General features: G+C 36.3%; 1 long non-coding RNA gene across 1 annotated transcript; it reads left to right on the top strand.

The window, feature by feature from the left end:
- Positions 1-910: 910 nt before the first annotated feature.
- On the top strand, positions 911-16,721 carry LOC141485235 (uncharacterized). Its single transcript, XR_012467108.1, has 3 exons — positions 911-1,215; positions 15,747-16,022; positions 16,657-16,721. It is a non-coding gene; the product is annotated as an uncharacterized lncRNA (long non-coding RNA).
- Positions 16,722-26,695: the final 9,974 nt, after the last annotated feature.

Genomic DNA, 26,695 nt, shown 5'->3' with positions numbered 1-26,695 from the left:
CCTTTACTTTTGTGTAACTGAAGTAAAAGGTTACACTATAATAATTCAATAGGACTTCCCAACAAACATTCAAAAAATTTATAGGTGTATGCCAGTCTAGGAATTTTTCATAAACATTCAGTCAGATTGTTACTTTTTTTCTTTGGCTTACATTTACTCCGCTTTAGGAAACAGTTCAAGATTCATCAAAATTTGCTCAACAGTTTTCAAGATATAAATGGTATAAGTGTGACGTTATGAGATACCATAACTATAACTACTGGTATAGGGACAGAGCGAAACCTTGGTCAAATTGTGGAACATGTAAAAATATCAAATACGAGCTAACTGAAAATTAAGAAACAAAATGTGATTTCAAAAAATGTAATCGATTCCAAAAAGAAACTGACTTGGAAATATGGAATTTCATATATTAAAAATTAATCAACAACACGAAATCAAAAGCATTTGAGAGAAATATCTGTCAATGGATCCGCTGGTACCGACCTCAAAATAATTTTAGGATTCCAGTTTGTATTGTGCCCACTTTTGAGTTTTAGTGGTGGAATTGGCCGATACTTGATGCAAATCCATAACGTATTCAAATAACACTTAGATGTAAAATTTCCTGTGTTTCGCGTTTCGCTATACTGTAGCATCCTCGAGCTGTTTCACTATGAACACGTGTTGCGTGTTTGCAGTTTTCTAAACTGTCCAGAGAAAATTCCACAGTTACTTTGAATACTTTTGAGTTAACTTTTTTTCAAAGTCGTTCTTCTCAGACAATGCCCGCAAAAATATTTTCAACCACATTCAGACAAACGTAGGTATAGCGTAGGTGTAACGTGTTTTCACACAATATCGTTTCTCGAGTTTGATGGCCATATTGTAGATTTGTTACACCCTGTAATTTCCTTTGAAGAGTGCCACCTAATTACCGCATAAATAGTGTTCAAGGCTCAAGGCCGAAGTTGTATATCAATTTTTGCCGAAGACAGTGATGGGTTGGCGATCGCCCGTCCTTGAGACACTGAGACTTTACTCATACAATTGATTATGCAAATATATCTCATTGAAGTTGTTCAAACAAGCAAACAAATAATTAATGCGCCAAAAAGAAAACAAACGAATGTCGGTTGTGTCTGTTGCCGCGGAGCGTGGTGACTGTGGTGCGTTACGAAGAACCGGGAGAAAAATTCATCATGGAACAAAAATATTTCTTTAAGTGTGCAAATGGTAAGTTACACGGGAATATAAGTTTGGGTCAGTTTGTTGGATAAGCCTGAATAAGCATAACTTCAAGGACGGAACAACAACACAATTGAACTCGTTTGTGAGATTGAGAGAGTTACGTGGTCATAGTTCGACCACGTAACTAGAGAGTATTACTGTGTGGTTTGTCATTCAGTTATTCGATAAGTTCTTTCTTCTTACAAATTCTAATGAATTTATAGAGACAAATAAGTATTTGAAGTTGTGAGATGGAGAGATATGTTTCCAATACCAAATACTACAGAATATTTTACGTCAGGGTCAATGGATGTTTTCAATGGAGAAGTAATCGAAGAGTACATACAATAACAAAAATCTGCTTAGACAGAAATGCTTTTATGGTCAACAGCTGCTTATTGGGAAACCCACTGTCCCCTTTATAGTGAATACGCAGATTTGAATTGAAAGTAAAAGATACGTTAGATCATTTTCCACGGGATCGAATCCGATATGTAGATTATGTATTTGCGATTTTTGACATGACGAAAATTTAACGTAGATGACTTTATTTCAACTCTCAATTATAGATCCCAATATAAGATTTACAGATGAAACTGAAAACAACGAATGTTACAATTTTTGGATGTAATAGTGATAAGAAGTAACCAGGGTCTAGAATTTGATATTTATAGAAAGAAGACCAGTAATTTCAGATTTATTCCTGATTAAGTCACATTATTGTCCTCAACACGAAATGGCTGAACTACACTTTCCTAAATCTTCAACTTTTCAAAATCACATCGATTCAAAGTTAATTGGTCTTCTGATCATTGGTTACATCGTAGTTTTTAAATTTCTTGCTTACTTCAATAAATGTAAGGAAACCCTGAAGACAAGCTGTTGGACAGTAAAAAGTGGAGAATAAATGAAATAAGCTGTGAACATGCAACACATCTAGGTACGATTTCAAAGACCTGAAAAATCTAGTATCGCTCAACAAGGCCACATAATAAACGAAATCTGTCTAAAATGATCGGAATCGTTACATGACACTAAATCAAAGACAAGCAAATCCGTGCTGGTAGGCCGTGTTCGAATGGTACGTTTCGCCTGGTACTACGGCAGACATTATCAGTGGTATGTGCCTGCGAGACATAACCATATAACGGGGATTAAGTGTCAACAATGACTGACTCAGTCGCTGAGTTTGATGAATTGAAAGGGGGATGAAGAGGGATGTTTTTTATTGTGAAACATCTATAGCCGCACGTAATACCAATTGCTGACGTGGCGACTCTTGTCGTGGCGACGGGTCGCCACGCGCGAACGACTGTGCGATTCTCGGCACTACGATATCTCTCTCGCCACACTGAGCTGGGATATATATAGTGTATACAGTTGTGTTTACTACAGTATACATAACCTATGTTTCACTGAATGAATAATGTTTAAAAATAATACTTTACTTGGTTAGGTTGGTTAGTGACTCTAGCGGACTTTGGGAACAATGCATTTTTGGATACATCCTCTGTTTTCAAAAACTACCACTTTCAATTATTCAATGAATTTTTATTTCATACTCATAAAACAAGAATTATTAAATTAGCAGATGTGGCAGTTTTCATGGCGATGTGATTGTTCGTTGTCCGTTACACTGACCCTCAGTATCCTTTGTTACTTTTTGAATTCTTGCAGACAGCCAGGCTCTATACTGGATGTCAGAACACTGTCACAGTCATTTCTATGCAAAAAAATGTATACTGTGTGACCAAGATGAGAAGTATCAACATGGAAAAATCGTAAATCATGATAGATATAAAGTCGGTTCAATAATTGAGAAATTGCTCATTTGAGAGCTCATTTAAATGACGTTTCATTTCATTTTTCGAGAAAAATATAATGAAAAATTCCATTTCTTGAATTTGCATTCAAATATCAGCAAATTTCGTCTTCTGTTCCTCACTACATCAAATTGTTTGACCATATTTCCATAGATGACGTCATAGTGCCGCTATATTGAGAAAATGATTCCTACGTCGCCATTTTGAAAAAAAACTAGTCACTTGTGTTATATCGTTGGAAAGATAATTTCATATTATATCAAATGGTCTTGAAGATTTTCAGTGTTCTATTTGAAATTATTGGGATCATTTCCAGATGAATATTTTTATCAAGAAACCATCTGGGAAAAACCTGAAAAAATGCTGCAGAGTGGCGATCTTTGCCTCATTATCGCTTGTGCTTTGAAATTGTTCAACATGGGAAAAGCTTTACTTCACATTAAAATCCTCTGAACTTTGAGTGTTTCTCTACTATAGTATGCATGTTATATACATATAAACCTTTCTCTTGATTCACTGTATCTATTAAAAAGTCGCATCAAAATCTGTCATAATATTTTGAACTTGTGATGTACTGTTTGGAACCTTTGGTGTTGAACTGAATATTACTAAAGTTTTTTCCCAACATATCTTCAAGAGGAAGATCAAATTCAACTTTAATCTTTCTCTTGAAGATGATCACTTGGTGATCAAAACACGTGTCTATGTGTTATATATTCAAATATTTACCAGCATTTCAATATATTTGAGCTAAGATAATTAACTTCAATAAAAAACGTGTTTTTATTTATTCCATTGTTTCTGTGGTTTTTTTGGTTAAATAATACATAAATAATTGTTGAAAGCAATTCAAAATTTCGCAAGTTGAAGGCCTAATTGAGTCTTTCAAAAGTTCCTCAAAAGGTGAAATGATTTTAGAACTCTTGGGTAAAAAAATTTCCAATTCTATTTGTAAACGGATGTATTATAACAATTATTCAACCAATGAAATAGGCTGAAATCTATGGAATATTTTCGTTTACTATAATTTCACAATTTTAAAAATTATAATTGATACTATAAGACAACACTCACCGCTGTCCTTAACCAATTATTGAAAATATACTCAAATAAAAATGGAGATGAAGTTTTGATAGTCGCTTTTTCTCGCTTTCTGGATTCTGGAGTAATCAAGAAATTATTTTTTTTTTTCATTTCTCACTTTCGTAGCAGTATAGTAGTAGTGTAGTAGTATATGTGTAAGACAGAATTCATTGAGACGGATTGAAAATGAGAGTTGTAAAGAGAACTTACCTCAACAGTAGAAACTATCCATATTCATTAAAACTAACGTTTCATGGGTTCCTACGTTCCAGTGTGTGATTTCTAGGACAAAATATAGTTACAGCAGCCTCAATATACTAACCTCTTATTTTTTTGCATAAGGTAATAAAATTAATGAACATGCACTCAAGTTTCATCAATGAAATGAAATACGGTATTCAATTCACACAGACTACTCGTATATTCAAAGTAGATCTTTTAATCTTCAACAGTAACGAATCTGTTATCCTTGTATCCTGCGAACGTTTAATATTTTTACGCCACAGCTCTGTTCAACAATGGAAGTGTATTAGCCCACATGGAATTTTTTCACTCACCGAACACTCTCCGTGGGCGATCAAGTACTACTATTATTATTTTACCATTCAAGATTAGGGAGTGTTCAAGTAGGCAATATACTTCTTTTAAATGATGTCTCGCGTAATATATGGCTTCATTTTTAATGCCGTTCGTTTGATCAGCTTCCTGAATGCCTAATTAAAATCATAATACTAGCAAGGAAGGGGCCCCCACAATCGACCCGCTCGGAGGGGTCAGAGGCAAGGTGGTGGGGCCCATAACGATGATTTGCCTACTGATGACAACCCTGGCAATGAAAACGGACGTTTTGAGTGGACGCATGAGCTAAGAGATAGCCTTATGCTTTGCTACGAGAGTAGTGAGCCTGCGCGAAGAGGGTACATGGCGAGATTGCATGCTCTGTGGTGTGAAACACATCCGGAGCATGCCGCCTTTTCCGCCCAAAATCTTAGGGATTACGTATCTTATCTTCGACGCCAGGGCTATTTAGCTCCTTTCCAGCCTGCTAACGAAGTGGTAGTAGTGACAGTTCTACCACCCGTTGGAGAGGAGACTCGCACCATACCACCAATGGAGACCACAATCAGATCACGCAGGGCGCTCCACAGAATTAGGCCCCTGAAGCCACAAGAACTATGCGGAGGTTCATAGTGTTCCAACAGAAGAGGCTGACATCTAGCAAATCAACACCGCCGTATATAGCGTCGTCCAATCGGTTTCCGAATCGGAAGGACGAAATCCCGGCCTTGCGGTTCGGAAGATTGAATGGCGTGTATACAAGATGGAGGCTAAGATCACGTCGGCGAGACAACACGCGTCTCGTATCCAATGTGTGATGGATTAAAGGGCGGCCAATAGGCCTTTCACGCCCGCAGTGCGGCGAATAGCCGCCAAACTACGACGTACCCATCACACTATAAGTCAAGGCGTGCTGCTGACCACCAAACAGCACTGCTTAGAAAGGATACGAATGCAAGTGGCTGCTAAGAAGTCACTAGTGAGGCGAGCGAGAAGTATCGCGGAAAACCTTAGGTTCCGCGAGAAACCTTCTCGCTTATTCCAAGAGCCTCCACGTGTTGTGGATAATCCGCCGACCGCTGATCAGGTGGAATCCTTCTGGAAGGATATCTATGAACACCCACAGCCACTCAACTTAGACACTCCAGCCCTAACGCAGTTCGAAGCTTTCAACAGAGAGCTTCGACAGCCTGAGCTCAATAAACTGCGCAACCCGATAACCCCGGATGACGTTCGAAGATCCCTTGTGGGTTCCAAGAACTTTGCTGCTCCAGGCCCAGATGGGCTGAACACTTATTGGTGGAAAAAACTACCAAGCACCCACCGCCATCTGGCCAGAGTTTTCAACTTATGGCTGGACGGAGAGCAGCCGATTCCGGATTGGTTTGTCGAGGGGCGAACCGTTCCTATCCCCAAAAGCGAAGATTTGTCGAATCCTAAGAATTACAGACCGATAACATGCTTGAATTCGTGTTATAAGTTGTTCACATGCATCTTATACACACGAATACTCACCGCAGTTGACCGAGTGTTCGAACGGATATATGAGCAGAGAGGGTCGAAGAGAGGAGTCGCTAGATGTAAAGAGAACCTGCTCATCGATAGATGTGTAACGCAGGACTCGATACAATATAAGCGTAACCTCTCTATGGCCTGGATCGATTACCGTAAGGCATTTGATACAATTTCGCATGAGCTCATCTTGCATTTGCTCAGATGCCTTGCGGTACCCGACAAAATAGTGAGATGCATTGAACAACTGATACCACTTTGGCGAACTCGCTTTACCATAACATCTGGTCAAGCAAGAGTCCAAACAGGGTGGGTCACTTTCAGAAGGGGTGTATTTCAGGGTGATTCCCTCAGTCCTCTTCTCCTCTGCATCTCACTATTGCCATTATCCGTTGCGCACAGAAACACACGAGGGTATAAATGTGGCACCCCCGGAAACCGGAGGCACAAGGTCACCCATTTGTTTTATATGGATGATCTTAAACTTTATGCCTCTGGAGAGAGGGATCTCCATCAGTCCTTGTGGGTGGTGGAAGAGTACACGCATGCTATCGGGATGAAATTCGGGATAGACAAATGTGCAATGGTCCATCTCAAAAGAGGACGATGCGGGGACTACAGAGAGGATGTGCAGCTTGTAGATGGAAGCATCTTACACCATCTGGATGCCGGAGAGACGTATACTTACCTCGGGGTGGAACAACGCCACTCACAAGAGGTAACAGCAGTGAAAAACTCTCTCCGCGGCAAGTATCAGCACAAACTTCGACAGATCTGGTCATCGGAACTGTCGGGGAAGAACAAAGTTGCTGCAACAAATATGCTTGCCGTTTCAATCTTACTCTACTCGTTTGGAGTAGTGAAGTGGACTCGGGAGGAGCTGTATCAACTCGACGTAAAGACCCAAAAAATGGTGCATCTTTATAGGAGGAGTTTGCATCAGAAATCGTCCGTTCCACGGTTGTACATCCTCCGACAACAGGGAGGCCGTGGACTTTTGAGTTTGGAGTGTCTACATGATAGAATGGTGCTGGATACAGCCTGTAAAGTCATCAGGAGTTCGGATCCCCTTCTCTGTATGGTCCGTGACCATGAGACAGCATGAATTGGAGCATTTCTCTTTAGAGCAGCTGCCCGAGCAGCTGATGAACTCGGTATAGTTTTCGACACTGAACGAGGTGACCACAACTCTGTCACCGAGTTGGAACCTGTTCAGCAAAAAGCTCATATAAAAGCCGCACTTCTACAGAAACACAGGGATAAGTTAATGCATGGGGTCTTCTTCAATAACATTGGAGACCTTGGCTTATCAAAGCGCCTGACCTTCGCTTTTCTCAGGTCGAGTGTGCTGAAGTCAGAAACTGAGGGATTCATCAAAGCTTGCCAGGATGGTGTCTTCAACACCTTAGTCTACCGCAGTCGCGTGATGGGTATAGAGGTTCCTGACACAAGGTGCAGAGCCTGCCGCGAGGCGCCCAAGACCCTAATGCACTTGCTATCAGCATGTCAAGCATATGCGGTCTCGGCCTATATCCATCGACATAACGCGGCCCTAAGAGTGCTATACTACCATCTACGGCACTCTTACGGTATTGACGAGACACCGGTGTTGCCCTACGCTCCGGGGGATATCGAATCCGTTGTGGGGAACGAGAAGTGCCGAAGTTATTTGAACTTTTCGTTCTCCACCCTCAGGCTCATACAAGCTAATAAACATGATGTAGTCCTTCTCGACCACCCGACCAAGATGATATTTGTCGTGGAGTTTTCAGCTCCTGGCGAGATGAATATCGTCAGAAAAGAGGAGGAAAAACGGATGAAATATCGAAATTTTCTCTTCGAACTCCGCAGACTCTATCCAGATCACTCTGTCAAGATGGTTGTTCTGATTATTGGAGTCCTTGGTGGAATGATGTCTTCTCTACTCTCGAATCTTAAAATCATACCGGCTTGCCGAACTAAGGCAGAACTCTTAGCTGCACAGATGCAGAAGGCTGTCATTCTTGGCTCACTGCGCTTGTTCAGGGCACATGATTCTCGGACCCAATGATCACTTACTTCACGGTGTGGGGAGTGGTCATTGGTTGATAATGCTGGCGCGCCCTCCCGAATGTATCGGGGCTTCGGGGAATAGGGCCTGACCAGCGCACACTACAGTAAAAACAAATAATCATTAAAATAATATCGTCTTTATACTTACCTCAGGGTGGAACAACGCCACTCACAAGAAGTAACAGCAGTGAAGAACTTTCTCCGCGGCAAGTATCAGCACAAACTTCAACAGATCTGGTCATCGGAACTGTCTGGGAAGAAAGTAGTTGCTGCAATAAATATGCTTGCCGGTCCAAACTTATTCTACTCGTTGGGAGTAATGGAGTATCAACTCGAGGTGAAGACTCGAAAAATGATGCATCTCTAGCAGAGTTTGCATTCCAAATCGTCCGTTCCACGGTTGTACTTCCCCCGACAACAGGGAGGCCGTGGACTTTGGAGTGTCTACATGATAGAACGGTACTGGATGTAGCCTGTAGCATGAGAGATCAGAAGTTGGAGCATTTCTCTTTAGGGCAGCTGCCCGAGTAGCTAATGAACTCGGTTTACTTTTCGACAGTGAACGAGGTGATCACAACTCTGTCACCGCGTTGGAACCCGTTCAGCAAAAAGCTCATTCAATAATATTGAAGACCTTGGCTTATCAAAGCGCCTGATTTTCCCTTTCCTCAGGTCGAGTGGGAAGGTCGAGTCGGAAACTGAGGGGTTCATCATGGCTTGCCAGGATGGTGTCTCCAACACCATAGCCTACCGCAGTCGCGTGATGGGTATAGAGGTTCCTGACACGAGTGGGCTGAAGTCGAAAACTGAGGGATTCATCATGGCTTGCCAGGATTGTGTCTTCAACACCTTAGTCTACCGCAGTCGCGTGATGGGTATAGAGGTTCCTGACACAAGGTGCAGTGCCTGCCGCGAGACGTCCGAGACCCTAATGCACTTGCTATCAGCATGTCCAGCTTATGCGGTCTCGGCCTATATACATCGACGTAACATGGCCCTAAGAGTGCTATATTACCATATACGGCACTCTTACGGCATTAACGAGACACCGTTGTGTGTAACGAGAAGTGCCGAATTTATTGAAACTATTCATTCCCCACCATCAGGCTCATACAAGCTAATAAGCCTGATATAGTCCTTCTCGACCACCAGAGCAAGATGATATTTGTCGTAGAGTTTTCAGCTCCTGGCAAGACGAATATCGAACTCGGCAGACTCTATCCAAACCACTATGTTAAAATGGTTGTTCTGATTATTGGAGTTCTTGGTGGAATGATGCACTCTTTACTCTCGAATCTTAAAATCATACCGGCCTTCCGCACTAAGGCAGAAATCTTAGCCGCACAGATGCAAAAGGCATTCTTGGCTCACTGCGCTTGCTCAAGGCACATGATTCTCGGACCCAATGATAACTTACCCTATGATGTGGGGTGAGTGTTATGGTACAAAATAATTCTCATTGTTATGTAGTAACATATAAATCAAAATGATTCTGAAGACTTTATCGAGCAGAGATACATACGTACAAGAAAATAAATATTTACAAATTCAATTTGGTAATATTCATCTCCAATAAAGTATCTACACACTAGGTTTTGGTAAATGCCTGCCGCAAAATAGTTCATTTCCTGTTTAATACCACGCTGGATATTGAATTGTATCCGACAGACACCTCAAAGAGGTTATTCTTGCAGATGTTTTTCATTCATCCAGCAGCAGAGCAACGCTGGACAACGGGGAAATCGAGTAGAGCTGTTACTAGTTATCATATCTTTCTTTCGAACAGAGGTTTCATGCATATTCTCAGCAATGACTCGCTGAGAATGTCGCCCGCACTCGCAGACGAAACATTTTGAACGGCAATTTCCTTTCGACCACGGCATAATAGCCTGGATTTGTTTCTCTCTAATCGTAACTTTGATCGTGAAAGTCTGTGTTCTCACAAGGCATTTCATTGGTTTGAACCTCAAACGTCACAATGAGATTCATTATTTCCCTCCTCTTGATAAATTTCTTTCAGCTATTCGGATTTTGTTTTATTTCGTGATCAGTTTGAGTTCGTAGGTCATGATTTTCTTTTATTTTCAGTCCCCCAAACAAAGTCGCAAACAGAAGCTATGACATTAAATAATTAATTTATCAATTTTGTGATTACGGTTTCTTACAACAATGATGTTTTCGACTACGTGGTCCTATCGAATTAAAATAACAGTCCTGGTGTCACTAAATGGCACTACAATCTGTGGAAAATTTGTATCAATTTCCTTAATATTTATGAAAAAAACACTCTAACATTGATTCATGTACATTTAACAATGTTTCAATACTGTCATATTTAAATTCAATACGACATTGACCAAAGGAAGACTGACAAAATAAGCCTTTAGCTATATCACCGATAATTCGCACACACACGAAGGAATCGCCATAAAAAATTAAATTATGATTATTTATGAACTATAATTGAACAATAATCGTAGCTTTGGTTCATTATAATCGCGCAAAATATGTACATTGCTTCCACCATTAAATATAACGAATGAAGGTTGATGAATTTTTAATTGTACGTTCGGCATTCAACACCAGTCAAAGCAGGAAAAAGAATAATTAGTATAATTTGAAATGTACAATTTTCAGATAAAGCATTATCAAATTTCTTGATAAACCAGTATGGGGTGAAATTCAATGAATAGTTGGTGATCATTGTCGATACGGTTATCAAGGTGGATAACATGTGGCTACTTGGAAATAAACTTTCACCTTCAATAACATAGAAAATTGATTGCTGAAAAATCATCGTGAATATTTAGCACGGTTTCAAATATATTGAGAAAAAACAGAAAGTCATAGCCTTCGTTGTTCAGAAAAAAATACTTTTGACGGAAAACATCTAATGTTGAATGACATCCACTCTACTAATTTTAGAATTTACGAGTTTTGATATTTAGGAATTTTCATATCAGCATTATTAAAATTATTGAAAATTAATTTTTCATAGCCGAACAAAAATCATACCACCTAAATGAATTAATTTTGTCTCCTCCGAATATTTTGGTGTATTTTGAATGTGAAAGGAAATGCTTTGAATCGAGCACTAGAGAGATCGATGTCTTACTTACTCATGAGTAATAAGCATTTTGTTTTCCCAATTATTAAACTTCTGAAATGATATTAAGCGGAAGGTACTGATTGTTATTATGCTGTAGAATTCCATGTGCTACTTAAACTTGATCAACTAATTCTGTAGTTGGGTAATTTTCAGAAACCAAGCAAGCAATTCTTTCAAAGGATAAAACATACGAATTTCTCAACACTAACCTAACTTTCCTTATTTATATCTATAACGGTTAGCTTCTTATGTTTAATCGAATACAAATTAAGGGAAAAATTTTTCTGAAAAGTTTCCGACTAGTTTATATAAAACAATGAACAATGGGCTATTTGGAATGAAACATATGCCAATGTTCATAGTGTTCATGTCACAATTATTAAATTTCAAACTTTCGAAGGTATCCAAGAGGCAAGCGTACAGATTTCAATTTTTTTAATGATGTTTAGTTAGTCACTTGCTTCCAACTACTTTCTTTCACCTCAGTAAGTGTTAAATAACCCTAAAAACAAGATTATGGAAACTGAAAGGTTGTGAATTTATGAAATGAGCTGTGGTTACCATGTTTGTGCGTCCTGCCTGAATTAGTTACATTATTTTCTATTTCCGCATTTCTTCTACAATTATTTTATTTGTCCTTCTCTATTCCGTCTCACCGTCGTGTTTTTGATCTTCCTCTTCTTCATTGGGCTGGTTACGATCTCGTAACTTTTCTGATTATCTCCGTCGATGGTCTTCACGTTATATATCTATCTTTTTCATTCTAAACATTGATGTTTGATACTATATCCACTATATTTTCACACTCTAGCTCTTGTTCTATTTCTTTATTCCTTTTTCGTCTTTTATCTCTTTCTGAGGTGATCTCAGCTCCTAGAATTGTTTTCATCAATTTCGTTTCTGATCTTCTTGAGTTTCATTTTCACTTCATCGATATTGTTTTCATTGCGTATATGAAAACTGGAAGTATATTTTAATATTTGTCATTTTGATTAGCTTTCTGTTTTTTGATATTAATTATGACTCCGTAGTATTTCATTCAGATATCAAATACAGTATATCTGCAAATATATATATATCTGCAAATAACCATCGAATATTACTGTGTTAAGTTACCATTTAAGGTTGGGTTGTGACCCCAGGGAGTAGGAATTACTCGTGTTTATTATAGTTCACGTAAGTTCAACTAGGTATGTGTGACCGTAAAAGGCTCTGAACGAGATACTTCTTTATAAATCAAAAGGAAATTTCTTAAGATCACTGAGAATAGTCAAAGGCGTAAACATTATGATATCGGCATAATCCAAAAATCATTTCGCTTTAATTTATCGACGAAAACGTGAAAATAATGACTCCATATTATTTTATAATTACAATATAATAGTATTATGAGTCATTTGATGAATAAAAATCGTGAAACACGTCAACTTCATTTTTCAGGGGGGCATATTTATTACTACGTAAAAATCAATCCTTTGTCAACCACCCTCTACCCATAACAACCCGCAGCTCAAATGGCAATAATAGTCTAGTGATATCTCATCTGAAAAGTCTTTCTATTCTGTGACATGATCCTAAATTTTATCACCTAATAAATGCTAAAATTTTTCATGTTTATTCTGAAAGAATCTATTAACTTAGTTTCATTGTTAGTATTATCAGTTTTTTGTTCTGGCCCTGTTATTACCTAAATGGTGAAGCAAACTTTAATTTTCAAGTTCTGAATAATCAGTCAATCAATTTATTAGTTGAAGAAGTGTTTATTCACAATACATGAGCCTACATTGTATGATACTAACTTAGATAACACGTCAGATGCGCTTAAAAAAGACAGGCACCAATCAACCTAACATTAAAATTAAAATTAAAACAAGACTATATCAATCATTAACAATGACACTCAGTTAGACCCTTTTCAACAAAATGGAGTAGTTTTTAGCAAGATTGGACTTTTCTGGGTCAATGAATTGGAAGTAGAGGTTCTACAGAATGGCCACCTAGGTCATCCGATTGAACTTTACTGGACTTTTACTTTATGGTGATGATTGAAATCAAAAGTCTACGAAATGCAGCCAGTACATGAAAATAAGAAAATAAGTTACCAGGTGCAGTATGCCACTAACTTCTGAATGTAAGGGAGGAAACAAACGTCGATTCATAACATTGTATGCAAGTCAATGGTGCTTATTTCGAACATTTGATAAAATACATTTTTTGATTAGTTTCACTTTACAGTTATAAATCAAATAATAGCTATTTATGATGTGTTAAAAATAAGGTTTCATTTTGTGAGTGAAAAAGTTTGCGAAACGAGCGTAGTTTGTTGAGAAATTTCACGAACAAAATAAAACTTACTTTTAACACAAAAATATCATACAAAGTTTTTTGTACAACTGTCCTGTTTTCATAATTAAATAGATAAATTTAATATTTCTATAAAAACATTTTGACATCTCTTGTCAGTTAATTATTTTCATGTTATCGCATTTGCTGTGAAGTGGCCGTGTCAGGTGACGCCGAATCACCCGATTACTAACAAACAGTATTGTTTACAGATCACGCGTTTTATTTAAAGTCACATTTAAAGTTCTTGCTGGTGTTCAAAGTATATAATACATCTGTAACAGAATTTAATTGTATCTATATCTATTGTTCATAATAAAACTTCCTTGAAAATCAAATAATTATGTTTGGTTCATTGCTATTTGGTTGAAAAAAATCGTGTTTAAAATACTTTTATAAGTAGTATTAAAATATTTTTAAAACGCTTCTTTGTAAACATCATCTTTTAATATTTTTTGGAAATGGAAGTTTTTGGCTACTCCATCTTTGATACAAAAAAAAATGTGGAAATCATCCAAAGAAAGGAAGGAAGCAAGATGGAGTAGAAAAAAGCCAAAAACTTTGTTTCTCAAAAAATTAGTCACTCCTAAAAATATAACCCTATCACTTTTAATGACAGTTGTACAAAAAGGTATTTTTTCTGGCATTGCTTGAAGTTATAATGTCAAAAGTATCACATTTTAAATAAGGTGTCATACGACTGATATTACCATTTTTAATTTCTGTTATAAGAAAGTTGTAATGGTGTTTCACAATTTTTTTACAGTACCAATATCAAATTATTATTCGGAGTGGCTCATTTTAACTAGAATGTATTTTATAATCTGCTGTTTGATACATTTTACCTAAATTTGATGAGGTTTCAAAGATATCAACTATTTATGATTGTATAAATAAAAAGATTGTGAGCCGTCACGGGATGCCTGGCAGATGTGAAACATCTTTGGAAGATTCTCTCATCCCTTTTTTTGTATCAGATGGAGTAGTAGAAAGCCAAAAACTTTCTTTCCCAAAAAATTGATCACTCCTAAAAATATAACCCCTTCAATTCAAATCAATAATAATATTTTATGACCCTGTGATGATTGTTTCGTAGTGGAAAATTTATAAAAAATATGTTATTGAAATATACATGAAAAACTTCCAATGTGGCTTTAATATACTAATAAACTCAAGAATCTTAGCTAGTGTTGATACAAATTACACCATCATTAAAAAATTAATCAATTAATTACTACTCGCTATCAGCTGATTTTGAAATACAATTTTGCCGTCTTTATGAAATTTATTCTTCAAGCAAATGTTTTAGTGCATTATTTTTATAAGAATTAAATTCAAATTAATAAATGATTAATTTAAAATTATAAATATACTATGAAAATTGTTTAAATTTCAGTCTTCGTGCACAGATAAATGCACACTACAATTATAAGATATAAAAATGTAATAGACTTACTGGTGACTTGATAGTTTGTCGTAGTGTGATTCTGTTTTCTCTGCAGGAGGCTGCTCACTTTCACTTTCAAAATCATCACTGTCAGCCATATTTTATTTTGTATAATTTTAAAGGTATCCTAGCTCAGTGTGGCGAGAGAGATAAAGTAACACCAAACCCGTGGAAAGATAATCGCACAGTCACTTGCGCACGGCGACCCGTCGCCACAGCATGCGTCACCACGCGAGCAATCGTTATTACGTGCGGCTATAGATGTTTCACATCAGAAGCTCTTTATGGGTATTCTATTACATAATAAATAGGTTGATTCACGAAAAACTTCGTGATGTAAATGATTGGGCTGAATCAAAGTTTAAGTACAGGGTGATCCAGATCAGTCTTTCTGATACCTACTATTTCGTAACCAGGGAGATAGGCAAACAGAGAAATGGGCAACAAAACAAAAGGCTGTTGAATATAACAAAACGAATTATCCAAGTGGAGAAATCCGATTCCAAATCTCAGAAAACAAAATTAACATCTGTGTTGTGAAACATTCAAGTACTCGTATAAGAGGGGCGAAGTTGCACAGAGTATTAACATTTTTTTTCTTTCTTCTTAGTTAGTGGGCTATATTTGAAGACTGGCAGTAAACAAATCTGAAGAAATGAACTTTAAACGTTCAAGGCAGTCTCGGATATACCTACACAGTAGGTTGAATGGATTGACGCCTATCAGAAAACAACTACTCCCCTGGATAATACCACGAAGGGCGTTGGATTATATCCGACAGGCGTCAGTGCAGGAATCTTCACAAAAAATTTCCTGCATATGCAATTGGCAATATAACTGAAAGAGTCGACCAATTTTGGAATGGGCACACTTGCAGACCTACTATGTAAGTATATCAGAGACTGGCTTGAACGTTTAAAGTTAATTTATTTAGATTTGTTTACTGCCAGTCCTCAAGCATAGCCCACTGACTGATAAGAAAGTTTTACTTCCTTATTCAGAGGAATCGGGCAAATTTCGGATATGCAGTTGGTTAGTACCTCGTCCACTAGATGGAGTGACATTTAGTTGTTCGCTTCAACTTAGGAAGAGAAATGAAATACTCTGAAAGAATTCCGATTTTCAATTATGGAATATCATTGACTTTAGGTCCATGGTGGCCACTATCTTGCACTGACGAGTGGCTAATGAGCTCGTGACCGGTCTGCAAGTGTGACCATTCCAAAATTGAAGGTCGACTTTTGTAGTTGTATTTCCAATTGCATATGCAGGAAATTTTCTGTGAAGAATCCTGCACTGAGGCCTGTCGGATATAATACAATGCCTTTCGTGGTATCAGCTAGGGGAGTAGTTGTTTTTTGATAGGCGTCAGTCTACCTACTGTGTAGATATATCCGAGACTGGTTTGGACGTTTAAAGTTCATTTCTTTGGATTTATTAACAATTTTAAATATGATACAGAAACAGTTCTGTAGTTACACTGAGGTTAGGAAAGATGACATTGCCATCCATATTTTCAGGTTCCTTGGTAAGCCGTTGAAACAACTAGGAGAACCTGTGCCAGATTTGATGATACTAACAAAAATGTTGATAAGTGTGTGGGACTTCACACCAGAAAAAAAAACAAAATCTGCAGAATTCGTCATTCAAATTACTATAAACGATCCAAAAATATCAACATAATTTCTTACATCGGTCGGTTTACTACAAGACACACAATTACAGAAAAAAGAAATATGTTTCCATTATGGAAGAAATGGTAACTGGAAACAAGACTGCTATAGAGTTACGAGAAACTTCTGTTCCAGATGCTTTTGTTGGCCGCGTTGTCAGCTGTTATCTTCAATTTGGAAAATTCTGAAGTTATAATTGTAAGCTTCACAGTCAATGGAAAAATGCAATGAATAAAGGATTGAATTATGAAAAAAGAATTTTCAATTACTCCTACTCACGAGTACCTGAGCAAAAAATGGTGATTTACAGTGGATTTAAATTGTACTAGATTCGTTTGTTGAGAGCTCTAATGAGTTATGTCAGTCGAAAGCTACCTAGTAAATTATATCATCGATTTTCAATGTGTTTTGTGGGTGTAGAAGATAATTTTCAAGAAAGAGCATTGTAAAAAGTGACCGACACTCCTATAATCAACCTATATGAGAGTTGGGGAGATGTGATCAAACCATTAGTTGAGAAATTAAAACGAAGGTTAGTTTACAAACGAAACTCTTCGTAATTAGATGATTGCCCTCCAAATTGTGCAAAAAATCTACATTCAACCAACACATATTGCACTTGGTACAAAAATTAATTATCCATTCGTGACTCTTAACACATTTTGGAGACTATTTATTGCAACAATAAAATATATAAACAAAATATCGGTTGCTGGCTGGCGAAATATACAGGGTGTTCCCGAATTCAGTCAACAAGCGATATCTCCGATATTTGTAAAAAAGAAGGAAAAAGAAACAAAGGCGGTATTGAAAGGCGTCAGAATGCCTTGTGAAACCATATAATATATCTCATACACATAATATATCTCATACAGTGTGTCCAGATTTCAATCAAAACATCCGATATTTTCGTCATGCGAAAACTTGCATAAATAAAACAAAGTCAGCTTGGAGAGACATTAAAGGCCCTCTTGGGAACAATTATTCGAATCTCCTTGTCACTGTTGATATTGCTTCAAACCACTTCGAGATTTTTATCAAAAATTTTCATCCAAATAAATAAAAACCTTATCAGCAACACAAAACATTCGAAAGTACAGACTTTTTGTCACGAATCTCAGTTCTCCACAATGAATTGAATATCAGTTCATCTATTCCAGAACAGTTGACACAGATCAAAATGGAGTTCAGAACTTATAACAATGTCTTTTCCATTGACTCCTTTCAAACACTTGAAAAAAAATACGGTCTAGAACATCAGTAGCACCAGACAGAAGTGAAGAGAATGAAATAAATGTTCTGGCATATACTGAAATGAATCCACAAGTCTCTAATCGAATGTTGGTAGTAGAACTTGGGGTAAGAGTAAGAACTTCGTTCACGCAACAGAACTTGTAATTAGTAAGAACACTGGTCAAAGATTTTTTTTAAAAAGCAGGTGCTACTATTTGAATATTAATTTGATAATTGCGACTCAAAAATTTTCATTAAAGTTTAGAATTTTTCTTGTGCATCCAAGTTATGGTACCTACATGATAATCCAGATGTCCTACAGATGCTGGAGTAATGAAATAATGTTTCATAATAATGGTGAAGTCACACACAATACTCATTTCTGGTCAAATCACATTGGATATCATAACCAAAACAAAATTGAGTGTGAACATGTGGTGTATCTTTTACAATGGATAACCTCATGGGAGCATATATTTAGACTGTTACTTTAACAGAACCACGATATTTAGATTTGCTACTGAACTCCTTGTTTGAACTCCACAACAAGATGGTGCTCCTTCCCATAATTCTGCACATGGTTACCCAACATCCTAATGATACATATTCTCAGATATGGATAGAAAACAGGAGTTCAATGCGTTATCCAGGCCGTTTCCCTGTTCCGAGTCTACTAGATTTTATAAGTGGTTGTAATAAAGAACTGGTATCCCAAATGCCTTCGATAGCTTTGGGAAATCTAAAAAATTGAATTTGTCGTGCATCATCACACCAGCTATGATCACATCGGCTCCTAAGGAAACTCTTAAGACGATATGAAGCTTGTGTGGAGTAAAGTAGAGCACTGTTCGAACATATTTTGTAGAATTTGTAAATTTTCTGTATTTCATACAGGTCAGTTGAATTTTTTGGTTCAAAATAACTATTCGAAGCATTTCGATTGTAAAGAATATGACTTCTCTATATCAACAATGACAGGTAGACTCAGTGAAGTAAACAATCGTTAGGGGTGCCATTCGAAAAAAAAATTGGGACTAGTTCCTTAGAAATTGCAAAAAATACAATGATTTCAAAGATGATCTCAGAAGATTATCCTGATATTTACTTTACAAGTAATGAAGATAACTCTTGTTAACTAAATTCTGGGCTACTCTATATATCATATGATGATAACGAATAAACAATATTGTCAAAGGGTTGGTGTGTGATCTAGTTTATCCTATTATCATACGTGCGTTGAATGTGAATGAATAACTTTTCAGGTAATGTTATTGTAGTACTTGGACATTGAGGCACATATAATGTAGAACATCTCCTTATAAAAATTACGTAAAACCTTATCGCCACATCAGTTACCCAATGATTGATAACATATGACGTCACAGAGGTTAGAAATATCGAAGTTTTAGTGTAAAATTCAAAACTAATGGTTCTCAACGTATTAGTTGTGTTGAGTTGTGTGAGTCGATGGTTCATGCCCCATACTGAACGCTCGAATTTAACTTGCTATCGTCTAACTCGTGTTAGGAATCACACGTTGAAAGGTAAGACCTCGTTAGTCCTTAGCTCGCGCAGATTTCGTCTGAGGGTTGTCGTTCATAGGGGTGCGATAGCTGGTTAACAGAGAAAACATATTTTAAATGATGATAATAATAATAATAATTTCAAAAATAATTATTTCAAAAATATGCCGACTATTACAGCTTGTACACAGACAACATAGAATGAAATAATTCCGACAAAAAAATAAAAAGACTACATATACTCATAAATATATACATTTCTATAATTCGGTTTGGTATAAATAGTCACTAACACTATATGGTTCTAAATCTATTAAATATTTTTTCATTTCTTTCTTAGATTTCTTTATGCTTCTCAAATCTTTGATTCGAATAGGCAATTTATTGTACAGCTTCATTTACATGTAATGAGAAGTTTTTTCTGTTATGGTTAACCTATGTATAGGGAGCACGAAATCATTTCTTCTTGTTCCAAAGGAATGTTGATTAATATTGTTAAAGAACAGATGCCTATTTTTTTATACAAACAATAAGCATTCATGAATGTAAAGAGCATATATCGTCCCGTTATTCTTGAAGACATATCTACACGATTGATTATACTTCAAATTACTCATCATTCTGATTTCATTTATACTACTATTGTTCCCCCAAAATATGATTCCATATCTCGCTAGAGACTCAAAATTGTAAAAATATAAAATTTTTATTGATTCTTTGTTGAGATATTTGTGAACCACACTTAGTCCATACAAAATTTTGCTCAATTTGTTAGCTGTATAATCAATTTGTTTGTTCCAGTTCAAGAATTCGTCAATATGACGTCCTAGAAATTTGGTGTCCTTTGAATATTTTATAGTAATGTTTTCAATATTCAAATTTTGAGGTCGTTCTATCTGTAATTGATTAGTTCTAAAAAGTATAAGATTAGTTTAAGATTCGTTCAAAATTAACCTATTCTTACTGAACCATTCTTTTTCATCATTAAACATTTCTATACCTGTTTTACTACTTCGGGGTATGTTTCACAGCCTATTAATAAATTAGTGTCATCAGCAAAGACTGTAATTGAATTATGTGTATTTGAGTGATAACATAAATCGTTTATGTAGATAATAAATAATAAGGGACCCGCAATTCTCAGATTTGTATGTTCGACCATGTTTGTTAATAGTTACTATTTGTTGGAGATCTGTTAGGTAAGATTCAATCCATTTCAGTGAGTTTCCTCTTATACCAAACAGTTCTGGTTTCTTTATAAATATCTCGTGATTCAAGCAGTCAAATGCCTTTGACAGATCTAAGAACATACCTGGTGCTAAATATTTTCTTTCCGTTAAGTTTGTTATATTTTGTGTAAATTGAAATATTGCACTGTTTGTTGATCTCTCTGGTAAGTATATGTGTTGGTTATTACTAATTATATTTCACTTATATAGAAAATTTGTAATGTTATTACACATAACTAGCTCAAATAATTTTGCAAAACTTGGTAGAATATTTATAAGTCAGTGGTTTTCCATAAGTTCAGAATTTCCCTTTTTATAAATAGGTTACAATAGGGATAGTTTCAGTCTTGAAGGGAAGACGCCAAATTTAATGGAGTTATTTATGATATAGGATCTAATTTCACTTATGCTTAGTATACCTACTTCTTTTCATCAAAGAAGTGGGAATTTCATTGTACCCACTAGAGTGTTTATTTTTAACTTTATGTGATATTTCTATTACCTCTTGAGGAGATATTGGCTTTGCTAACATTGACTCAAAATTATATTTTATTGAACATTCGAAAGGAATATTTGGGAGAGTCGATATTAATTCTGGAACAATTTTTATCAAGTATTGGTTATAGTCATTCACAATTTTTTCTGGATCCCCTTGTAGTTGACATTCGGATTTTTTTTCTCTTACTGTTGATTCCGAGCATATTGTCCACATACATTTATTTTTATTATCAGAAGTCTGTTCAAATATTCATATTCTTCAAATTTTCTCAAACGATTATCATATTCTTTTTTCACCTCATTATATTGGTGCCAACTTCTTTATTATTTACATATAAAATTAACATGGCATCCAAAGTGCATTTCCATTCAGCAATTTCATTATTGTTGAAATATTTAATATTCTTATTCCTGGTACTAACAGACCTAATCGAAAAGCTTTCATTAAATAATATCAAGAAATTTTTCATAAAAGTATTCCATTGTTGATCAACCTCTGATCTATCTAAGTAATATACTTCATCCCAAGTTAACGTATTGAGTTTGTTACTAAATTCGATTATCTTATCTTTAGAAAAAATTGTTTTGAAAGTATGATGATGTATCTTTTTATTTGCCATTTCCCACGTTAATATTTGAGCTTTGTGATCAGAAATGTGAATGTCTATAACTTTTGCCTCATAAGTTCCTGTATAATTTGTAAGTATGTTGTCTATACAACTTTTTGTGGTTAGAGGTATACGTGTGTAGTCATATATTGTTTTGTGAATATCAAAACACTGAGTCGGTGTTTTGATAATTTTTTAAACATACATATATTGGTAAAAATGAAATTAATATAAATATTTTAGATTATCCTAGAAACGAATAGATAGATGGTTTCAAACACAACATTTTCATCTAATGATGGTCAATGCTATGGAAGTTCGAATGATTACGTATAAATATGGTTCAGTGTAAATACCTCGATTCTCCTAAGATTATTTGATTTATCATACCTGTATGTATATAGAGTAGGGAGCCCACAGCACATCCTCCGGAGGAGCCTACCTCCTAGGTCATCGTCCATCCTATCCTTTCCAGGAAGGTGGACATGTCACTGGGAGACATCTCCTTTATATCGGCAGGTGTAGGCCAATACTCGCCGAACACACACTCTCTTATTGACGATAACTCCGGGCACTCGCACAGGACATGCCTGACAGTCTCATCTTCCGGTTCACACATCCTGCATAGAGGTTTGTCCACTAGCCCCATTTTATGTAGGTGTTTCCTGAGTTGCCAGTCAGAAATCCTATTGTTAGGCGTAGATTTTTCCTGGTCATCGCCAGATATTTTTTCGGCGCCAGCTTCCCAGGGTCGCCCAAGGTGATCCTGGCAAGATTACATCCTTTGATTCCATCCTGTCTCTTTGAGGATTGAGCATGGGTGTAACATTTGGCTAGTTCCGCACTTGTCGAAGTCATCAGGCCGTAGGTGCCACTGGGTCCAAAAATTCTTAGTCCAGCCGCTTCCTTGGCTGAAGAGTCGGCAATGCGATTACCTTTACTTCTGTCGTGCCCTTCACTCCACCTCAGGATAATGTTATTATCTACCGAGGCGTTGGCTAAATCTTGGTGACACTCTAGTACTAACCCTGAGGTTATACGTTGTCTATTCAAGGCTAATAGGGCTTGTCTGCGGTCAGTGCAGATTATTATGTTTTTGTCAGAAATTCCTTTCTTGGTTATTTCTTTTGTAGCGATTGAGATACCAGCCAGTTCTGTTTGGACCATGCTGGTATTACGTCCCATTCCCCACTTAACCCTTAGGCTTAGTGATCTGGAGTACACTCCACATCCTGAGCCTTCTTTGGTTTTTGAGCCGTCTGTATAAATCCGTATTGCATTTGTAGCATCTGACTATGTGTTCTGCTTAATTTATCATACCTAACAGCGAATAAAAATGTAAGTAATTGACATAACATTGTGAAAAGTATTGAAAATAAGAAATTTATCAATAAAACTTACCTCATACCTCATTTCAATATTTCGAAGATTGAAATCACTCTGCATTCTCGATGAGATTGATAAACAAAAACTGATAGCTTGAGAAATATATTTTCTAGTGTTGGAAACTACTGGTGTAGGTACTTTTACGAACAGTTTCTTCTAGTGGACATTTGTCAGGAAAGGTTTTTTATTTAAATAGCAAATTCTTCATCCAAAAGTTCATATCTGATGTGTTCTTTGGAGAAATTCAAGCTCCATTTGTGTAGTCATGCAGAAAAATACAAAAATACAAAATAGTACTAAACAAAAACTTCACATCTTCATGAACAAAATCACCATTTGAGTAATTAGTTGTTCTACTAAAGGCCAGTGAATACATGCTCAGGCAATCAAATGATAATAGTGGGGATGCATGCAACCGCCCCTAGACATACCACTACGTCACATCACACGTGTTCAAAAATTCGTGGTACGTGAAGTAGTGGCGGGACCGGGGGGACATTCCAAAAACCATCACCAATAAAAATAACCACAAAGTAAACCATCACCATACCTTCGAGAAATACTCCTTCACCTGTGAAAATTATCAGTTATTTTCAAATCTAAGTATTTTTTCAGATACCAACCTGGAAGAAAAAACATTTCAATAAATTTTCTTAATCAGGAAAACCCAATTTCAGTCAAGTGCATTATATGCCAGAACTTCCACTGATATGTATGTTCAAATACAGAAATGTGTTATCTATACAAAATCTACCAGGCTGAAGTCCGAATTGTTCCGTGTTTTTAGTAACCCATTTGGGATACTGCCACTACGACTAATCTAAGTTTTCAATCATGAATACCATAAATAATCGCGAAATTTTAGACCTTACTGTGACCTTACTTAGAAAGTATTGATATTTTGTAGTTTAGATTACTTGTTGGTGCACATAATTTTCCGTATACATAACCTAACAAGTGAACTCTGTGTTTCTTGAGTTTGAGGTTATGACGATTCCAAATTTATATATGCTATGAGGCAAAACGGATAGGGGTAGACCAGATAAATACCAATTTCGCTCAATATGCCGATCAAAATAATTTAAGACACCAATTTGCAACCGAAACTGCGAGTGAAGATTTGTACCTCGTTTTGTTCATGTTGTCAAGAACCAATATCAATAGCAGAATTAATAGCAGGAGCCAGAGGTTTCGATAAACCTCAAGTTCAGAGATTTCTCAATAATATTTTCAGTAATATTGAGTGTAGATAGTAAATTAACTACCATATTATGCTGTTGTTATGAAGCAGGCTCACTTGTTAATCTTCTTCAAAATATCGATCATGTATATTGAGATAATGAAGAATGAATAACTTTTCCCTCTCATTCGTTATGCATAATATACAGTGCATTTTTTTAATGTCCCCCCCTTTTATTGTTTGAATGGATCAACTCAAAAAAATGAAATTTGAGATAATAAAATGAATGCACGAATATTTTATTTTTAACTGAAATTGACAGATGAAACTCCCAAGATGGCGGCTGGGCGCCAGCTGGGAAAAAAATTGAATGAAAAAGGGGGGTCTTGTGACACATCTTTTTGAAGCTCCTGACAAATGTTTCACGAACCTAGAATAAAATGTCAACATCTTCAACTACGACAAAATGGCGGAATTTTCAATAATTGCCCGAATACATTGACATTTGACTACATAATATGAGGTAATAAGCTTGACGTCAGTTCAGAAGATGCTCGAAATGATTGCTTCGAACTTCCTATCCAATATTTCATGGCGAACATTTTCGAACAGAGTAACGTCAATATCTCTACAAATATTTATTATTCTCTGCCGTATATATATATCCAATATTGAAGCAGGTTCAGTTTCGTACACCTTTAGCTTCAAATAGCTCCATGAAAAAAATACAAAGGTGTCAAATCTGGTGAGCGGGCTGGATATTCTGTAGGATCTCGATGGCCAATCCAACGACCGGGAAAAATAGTATCCAAATCGTTTCTTACTTTTCTGAAGTAATGTGGTGGCGTTCCATCTTGTTGGAATACAATATCCATATCGAATCAATTAGGATTCGCTTCGACGATTTCAGTGATGAGAGAGTCAACAGTAGTTTCCAGCATATTCAAATACAGTTCCCCTGTTACATTTTTATCAATAAACAATACAAAATGGTTTCCCAATATTCCTGCTCAAACGTTATTTTTTTCTAGATATTGGGTATGTGTTTCCCGGAAAACGTGAGGGTTGGTGTCACTCCAATAACGGCAATTTTGTCTGTGAACATTGCCGTTTGAAAAAATGTACATTCGTCACTAAAACAAATATTATAGAGATAGGTAGGATACCTTGCAAAGGTTTCCGTTATGATTTCGCAGAATTCTGTTCTTCGATTAGGGTCATCTTTAGTTAAATGATGTACCATTTTAATTTTGTATAGATGATACCTATTCCTCTTCAAAAGTCTCCACACACTAGGAGGGGACACCTCACAAACATTCGCGACGGAGTAAGTAGACTGTTTAAGACATACTACCATCTCACCAATTATTTGCACTTGCTGTTCTTCCGGAAAGGACGGATGATCTGAGGGCGTTTTGTTATGTACACTATCAGTAGTTGTGAATTTGGATTCAATTCCCTCAAATATTTACTACAGATAGGACGATTCGGAAAACTTTTATTGAAAATCCTCATGATAGTTACGCGTCGCACCGTAAATAAAAATCGGTTCAATTTTTTCTTCCAATGGACGAGAATTTGTACCTTTCTACTAGTAAAACCGAAAACTAAATGAGAATATTCTAACTGAACAATGATGTTCATTGTCGTGCTGACATTTTTTTACGTTTTTTTAAACAAAAAATAACTTAACAAACCTTATCCGGTTGTTGGAATTGCCATGTGACAGATAAAAAGGAATATTTGAAATATCGATATTAATGTGTTTGTCTACAGAAAATTATTAAATGTCCCGCCATTTTGTAGTAGGTGAAAATATTGACATCTTGAAAGTTTTATCTGTCAATTTCACTTCAAAATAATCATGCATCAATTTCATTACCCCAAATTTTAGTTTTTTGAGTTGACTCGTTCAAAAAATAAAAGGGGGGGACATTAAAGAAATGCACTGTATACATTTTTAATTATAATTCTGAACATGCTGTGAGCAAAGTTATTATATACTCATCAGGCGGATAAAGTACCGTCGTGTGTCTATCTGTCTTCAATTTGAATTCATCTGATCCAACAGTCAACTTCTTAGACATTTTGAATAACAATGACTACTCAAATTACAGGAAAATCTGAATAATACAAAAGAAATCACTTGTTCTATGTGGTGAATTTCGAATTCAAATAATATATTAATATTATTATCAATACTATCAAGCAATCGATATCATTAAATTA

Source organism: Leptinotarsa decemlineata, unplaced genomic scaffold, assembly GCF_025532065.1.
Source record: "Leptinotarsa decemlineata unplaced genomic scaffold, Ldec_3_MD MMD2_tig00026314_RagTag_RagTag, whole genome shotgun sequence".
Lineage (NCBI taxonomy): Eukaryota > Metazoa > Arthropoda > Insecta > Coleoptera > Chrysomelidae > Leptinotarsa > Leptinotarsa decemlineata.
The sequence above is the reverse complement of the archived record's forward strand: the minus strand, read 5'-3'. Positions and strand labels throughout refer to the sequence as shown.